Raw genomic sequence first — 7500 nt, 5'->3', positions numbered from 1 at the left:
CCCTTCGCTATACATGTGAATATAACGACACGGTGATTCGAGATTCAACAATATTTGTCGCTCGGAACGAATTGAGTGGTTGCAAATTTTTTGTGAACATAACCCGCAACGGGCAGAGGATCACGATTTTAAGGTTGGTCGCTTAAAGGCCATTCGACTACAAAGAGACGAAGCGGACCGCGACCTCGCTGCATGAGGTTGACGAAAGCGACCCAAGATGCGAAAGCCGAAACCAACACACCTTGCCAGTACCCAAACGCCGAGGTCGGATTCGGGTCTACCACTTACCAACTGAATATCATCCTAAAAAGAACTCCAAACAGTCTAGGACAGGACCCATTCTCCACCCCTTCTATATATGTCAGGAGAACCCCGGATTCCCCTCCAGACACGATTTAGCAAACTTTTCCCGATCGATCCGACCCACCGAGGCCGTTTCGACCGTTCGCCGCGCCTACTAGAGCTGATTTCTTCGGACTCCGATCAGAAAATCCGCCGATGCATGTCGTTAACACCTAGTCCGCCTCGTCCGATCGATCGAGGCCGTTTCGACCGTTCGCCGCGCCTACTAGAGCTGATTTCTTCGGACTCCGATCAGAAAATATACCGATGCATGTCGTTAACACCTAGTCCGCCTCGTCCGATCTATCTAAACAGTCTCGACGCACCCAACACTCTTTCAAAGTCGGATTACTCGGACTCAATCTGAAAATGGACCGATGCATGACGTCAACACTTAGCCCGCCTCGTCTGATCGATCTAGGCCGTCTCGAACCACCCATCGCGCATCGAAAGTCGCATCTCTCGAACTCCGATCCGGAAATCGGCCGATGCATCACGTTAACTATTTCTTATATATCTAATATAATATACATCGAGACGGTAAGAATTCTTTTAATCGAAGATATACATATACTTCTCATCAATATCCAAAAGCTTATCGAAAAATAAATTACTCAACTTTTACGTGAAGAATCGTTCACCCAAACCTTATCCCCTATATATGTCAGGAGAACCCAAGGTTCCCCTCCAGACACGATTTAGCAAACTTTTCCCGATCGATCCGACCCACCGAGGCCGTCTCGACCGTCCGCTGCGCCTACTAGGGCCGATTTCTTCGGACTCCGATCAGAAAATATACCGATGCATGTCGTTAACACCTAGTCCGCCTCGTCCGATCTATCTATACAGTCTCGACGCACCCAACACTCTTTCAAAGTCGGATTACTCGGACTCAATCTGAAAATGGACCGATGCATGACGTCAACACTTAGCCCGCCTCGTCTGATCGATCTAAGCCATCTCGACCCACCCAACACGCCTTCCAAGTCGGATCACTCGGACTTCGATCTGAAAATCTCCGGACTCATTTTTATGAATATCCCCAGTCAGTAAGAACGTTATTTCGCCAATATATACCAACAATAAACCATATTCCAATAGCTGAACCAAAAATATAATTCCCGATCCAAACGTTCTGCATCGCCCAACGCGACCACCTTCCCTATATATGTCAGGAGAGCACAGGGTTCCCCTCCAGACAACACTTACGCTCTATCCCCGACTCTCGGTCGATCGATAGGCCAGGTCAGCGGTGTCTGTTTCGGCCGAAGCTCGGACTTTGGTCAAAATGTTCCGATACAAAATTTGAACCAAGATAGATACAGATATGATTCCTTCTTAAATATACGTTGATTATCGAACAGAATATGGTAAATATTTTGCGATGACCGAGGATTTCATGAATTTTTTTTTTTTTTCGAAAAAATTTTCTGTTATCGGAATTTCCTCAAATTTCATTTGGTTGCCTCCTAATGCATATTAAAAACGATAATCAACAATCAGAATCATTATTTATCATTTATTTCAATTTTTATAATGAAAAACGTTCACGTCCTTTCGCGCCTCTCGATCGTCGTTTACGTGATGCATCGGTCAGCCCTAGTTTACGTGGTGCATCGGTAAGATCGAGTTCACGTTCTGCATCGGTCTGCCCGAGTTTACGTGGTGCATCGGTAAGATCGAGATTACGTGGTGCATCGGTATGATCGAGTTTACGTTCTGCATCGGTCTGCCCGAGTTTACGTGGTGCATCGGTATGATCGAGTTTACGTTCTGCATCGGTCTGCCCTAGTTTACGTGGTGCATCGGTGAGATCGAGTTTACGTTCTGCATCGGTGTGATCTAGTTTACGTTGTGCATCGGTAAGATCGAGATTACGTGGTGCATCGGTAAGATCGAGTTTACGTGGTGCATCGGTTCAGCCCTAGTTTACGTTGTGCATCGGTCTGGACTTAGCGATATATTTTCGACGTGAAAATGTTCCGATACAACTTTTGAACCAGGATAGTTAGAGAGATGATTTTTTCTGGGATGTACGTTGATTGGGGAATGGATTGTGGGAAATAACTTGCCATGACCGAGGTGTCCTCGAATTTTTTTTTTTTTCGAAAAAAATTTTCTGATTTTGGAATTCTCTCAAATTTGATTTGGTTGCCTCCTAATGTGTTCTAAAAGAGTAAATCAGTAATCAGAATCGAAAAATATTTTTCGGATTTTTTTTTTTTTCGAAAAAATTTTTCTGATTTTGGAATTTCCTCAAATTTGATTTGGTTGCCTTCTAATGTGTTTTTAAAGCGTAAATCAGTAATCAGAATCAATATTCATTGTCGACTTTAATTTTTATAAGGAAAAATGTTCACGTCCTTAAACGCCTCCCCATCATCAGCCCGAGTCCAAGTCGATGTCAGTCCCGAGCGGACGGTGTCAGATACTACCTATCGCCCCGGTCTGGACTTGGCGAGGTATTTCGACGTGAAATGTTCCGATACAACTTTTGAACCAGGATAGTTAGAGAGATGATTTCTTCTATGTTGTACGTTGATTGTGGAATGGATTGTGGGAAATAACTTGCCATGACCGAGGTGTCCTCGAATTTTTTTTTTTTTCGAAAAAAATTTTCTGATTTTGGAATTTTCTCAAATTTGATTTGGTTGCCTCCTAATGTGTTCTAAAAGAGTAAATCAGTAATCAGAATCGAAAAATATTTTTCGGATTTTTTTTTTTTTCGAAAAAATTTTTCTGATCGTGGAATTTCCTCAAATTCGATTTGGTTGCCTTCTAATGTGTTTTTAAAACGTAAATCGGTAATCAGAATCAATATTCATTGTCGACTTTAATTTTTATAAGGAAAAATGTTCACGTCCTTAAACGCCTCCCCATCATCAGCCCGAGTCCAAGTCGATGTCAGTCCCGAGCGGACGGTGTCAGATACTACCTATCGCCGAGGTCTGGACTTGGCGAGATATTACGACGTGAAATGTTCCGATACAACTTTTGAACCAGGATAGTTAGAGAGATGATTTCTTCTATGTTATACGTTGATTGTGGAATGAAATACGGAAAATAACTCGCCATGACCGAGGTGATTACGATTTTTTTTTTTTTTCGAAAAAAATTTTCTGATCGTGGAATTTTCTCAAATTTGATTTGGTTGCCTCCTTATATGTTCTAATAGCGATAATCAACAATCAGAATCAAAATCCATGATCGGGTTTGATTTTTATAAGGAATAATGTTCACGTCCTTTTTTTCAACCCCGACTCATTGACGATGTTAGAACCGAGCCGGCGGTGTCAGATACGACCGATCGCCCCGGTCCCGATCGTCATTTACGTTGTGCATCGGTCTGCCCGAGATTACGTGGTGCATCGGTATGATCGAGTTTACGTGGTGCATCGGTAAGATCCAATTCACGTTCTGCATCGGTAAGATCGAGTTTACGTGGTGCATCGGTAAGATCCAATTCACGTTCTGCATCGGTAAGATCCAGTTCACGTGGTGCATCGGTAAGATGGAGATTACGTGGTGCATCGGTAAGATCGAGATTACGTGGTGCATCGGTAAGATCTACTTTACGTTCTGCATCGGTAAGATCCAGTTCACGTGGTGCATCGGTAAGATTGAGATTACGTGGTGCATCGGTAAGATCGAGTTTACGTGGTGCATCGGTTCAGCCCTAGTTTACGTTGTGCATCGGTCTGGACTTAGCGATATATTTTCGACGTGAAAATGTTCCGATACAACTTTTGAACCAGGATAGTTAGAGAGATGATTTTTTCTGGGATGTACGTTGATTGGGGAATGGATTGTGGGAAATAACTTGCCATGACCGAGGTGTCCTCGAATTTTTTTTTTTTTCGAAAAAAATTTTCTGATTTTGGAATTTTCTCAAATTTGATTTGGTTGCCTCCTAATGTGTTCTAAAAGAGTAAATCAGTAATCAGAATCGAAAAATATTTTTCGGATTTTTTTTTTTTTTTTGAAAAAATTTTTCTGATCGTGGAATTTCCTCAAATTCGATTTGGTTGCCTTCTAATGTGTTTTTAAAACGTAAATCGGTAATCAGAATCAATATTCATTGTCGACTTTAATTTTTATAAGGAAAAATGTTCACGTCCTTAAACGCCTCCCCATCATCAGCCCGAGTCCAAGTCGATGTCAGTCCCGAGCGGACGGTGTCAGATACTACCTATCGCCGAGGTCTGGACTTGGCGAGATATTACGACGTGAAATGTTCCGATACAACTTTTGAACCAGGATAGTTAGAGAGATGATTTCTTCTATGTTATACGTTGATTGTGGAATGAAATACGGAAAATAACTCGCCATGACCGAGGTGATTACGATTTTTTTTTTTTTTCGAAAAAAATTTTCTGATCGTGGAATTTTCTCAAATTTGATTTGGTTGCCTCCTTATATGTTCTAATAGCGATAATCAACAATCAGAATCAAAATCCATGATCGGGTTTGATTTTTATAAGGAATAATGTTCACGTCCTTTTTTTCAACCCCGACTCATTGACGATGTTAGAACCGAGCCGGCGGTGTCAGATACGACCGATCGCCCCGGTCCCGATCGTCATTTACGTTGTGCATCGGTCTGCCCGAGATTACGTGGTGCATCGGTATGATCGAGTTTACGTGGTGCATCGGTAAGATCCAATTCACGTTCTGCATCGGTAAGATCGAGTTTACGTGGTGCATCGGTAAGATCCAATTCACGTTCTGCATCGGTAAGATCCAGTTCACGTGGTGCATCGGTAAGATCGAGATTACGTGGTGCATCGGTAAGATCGAGTTTACGTGGTGCATCGGTAAGATCTACTTTACGTTCTGCATCGGTAAGATCCAGTTCACGTGGTGCATCGGTAAGATTGAGATTACGTGGTGCATCGGTAAGATCGAGTTTACGTGGTGCATCGGTTCAGCCCTAGTTTACGTTGTGCATCGGTCTGGACTTAGCGATATATTTTCGACGTGAAAATGTTCCGATACAACTTTTGAACCAGGATAGTTAGAGAGATGATTTTTTCTGGGATGTACGTTGATTGGGGAATGGATTGTGGGAAATAACTTGCCATGACCGAGGTGTCCTCGAATTTTTTTTTTTTTTTTGAAAAAAATTTTCTGATTTTGGAATTTTCTCAAATTTGATTTGGTTGCCTCCTAATGTGTTCTAAAAGAGTAAATCAGTAATCAGAATCGAAAAATATTTTTCGGATTTTTTTTTTTTTCGAAAAAATTTTTCTGATCGTGGAATTTCCTCAAATTCGATTTGGTTGCCTTCTAATGTGTTTTTAAAACGTAAATCGGTAATCAGAATCAATATTCATTGTCGACTTTAATTTTTATAAGGAAAAATGTTCACGTCCTTAAACGCCTCCCCATCATCAGCCCGAGTCCAAGTCGATGTCAGTCCCGAGCGGACGGTGTCAGATACTACCTATCGCCGAGGTCTGGACTTGGCGAGATATTACGACGTGAAATGTTCCGATACAACTTTTGAACCAGGATAGTTAGAGAGATGATTTCTTCTATGTTATACGTTGATTGTGGAATGAAATACGGAAAATAACTCGCCATGACCGAGGTGATTACGATTTTTTTTTTTTTTCGAAAAAAATTTTCTGATCGTGGAATTTTCTCAAATTTGATTTGGTTGCCTCCTTATATGTTCTAATAGCGATAATCAACAATCAGAATCAAAATCCATGATCGGGTTTGATTTTTATAAGGAATAATGTTCACGTCCTTTTTTTCAACCCCGACTCATTGACGATGTTAGAACCGAGCCGGCGGTGTCAGATACGACCGATCGCCCCGGTCCCGATCGTCATTTACGTTGTGCATCGGTCTGCCCGAGATTACGTGGTGCATCGGTCTGGACTTGGAGATATATTTTCGACGTGAAAATGTTCCGATACAACTTTTGAACCAGGATAGTTAGAGAGATGATTTTTTCTGGGATGTATGTTGATTGACGTACGAAACTTGGAAAAAAAATAGAAAAGACCGAGGTACTCTAGAAAAAAAAATTTATTGAAAATATTTTTTTGATTTCGGAATTAATTCGAAATTCATTCAGATGTCTTCTATCAATATCGCGAAAGAAAAATCAATAATCAGAATCGATATTCATCTAAGATTATTTCCTTCTGGATTGTGTTAACATTCGGTACGATCTTGTCTACGTGATGCATCGGTTTGTTTCTCGGCTCTTGTGAGCAAGTTGGACACTCGAGACGGCCTCCATCGATCGGATTAGGCGGGCTTTAATGTTAACGTGCTGCATCGGTGTGATCTTGTTTACGTCATGCATCGGTATAGCTTTAAATCGCGCCGTAAAGTCGGTTCACGTCATGCATCGGTATCTCAAATCGCGCCGTAAAGTCGTTCACGTCATGCATCGGTATCTTAAATCGAGCCGAAAAGTCGTTCACGTCATGCATCGGTATCTTAAATCGCGCCGTAAAGTCGTTCACGTCATGCATCGGTGGCACAAAAAAAAGACGCCGATGCATGACGTGAGCCGACTTTTCGGCTCGATTTAAGATACCGATGCATGACGTGAACGACTTTACGGCGCGATTTGAGATACCGATGCATGACGTGAACCGACTTTTCGGCATGAAGTCAGCTAAAATTATCGTGTGCATCTTGGGTCGGTCCACGTACCGTAGATCAGAGAGGGACGACGTACATACATCGGATACATTTGTATCCAACAAGTTACGATCGTCGTCTGATCCAGCGGTAATCGGACCTACTCTCGTGAATTTATTTTGCCCCTTGAATAATTTTGTACCGATGCACGACGTGAAGTCGACTTTTCGGCATGGTTTAAGCTAAAATTATCGTGTGCATCTTGGGTAGGCCCACTTACTACAGATCTGAGACGGACGACGTACATACATCGGATACATTCGTATCCAACAAGTTACAATCGTCGTCTGATCCAGCGGTAATCGGACCTACTCTCGTGAATTTATTTTGCCCCTTGAATAACTTTGTACCGATGCACGACGTGAAGTCGACTTTCCGGCATGGTTTAAGCTAAAATTATCGTGTGCATCTTTCATTTTACTCATCACATAGTCTGATGCATTTGATGACATTTACCCTTGTGAGTTATTCGTATTTCTCTCTCATGTCCGATTT

The sequence above is a fragment of the Harmonia axyridis genome, chromosome X, assembly GCF_914767665.1.
Source record: "Harmonia axyridis chromosome X, icHarAxyr1.1, whole genome shotgun sequence".
NCBI classification, from domain to species: domain Eukaryota; kingdom Metazoa; phylum Arthropoda; class Insecta; order Coleoptera; family Coccinellidae; genus Harmonia; species Harmonia axyridis.
Note: the sequence above shows the minus strand (reverse complement) of the source record.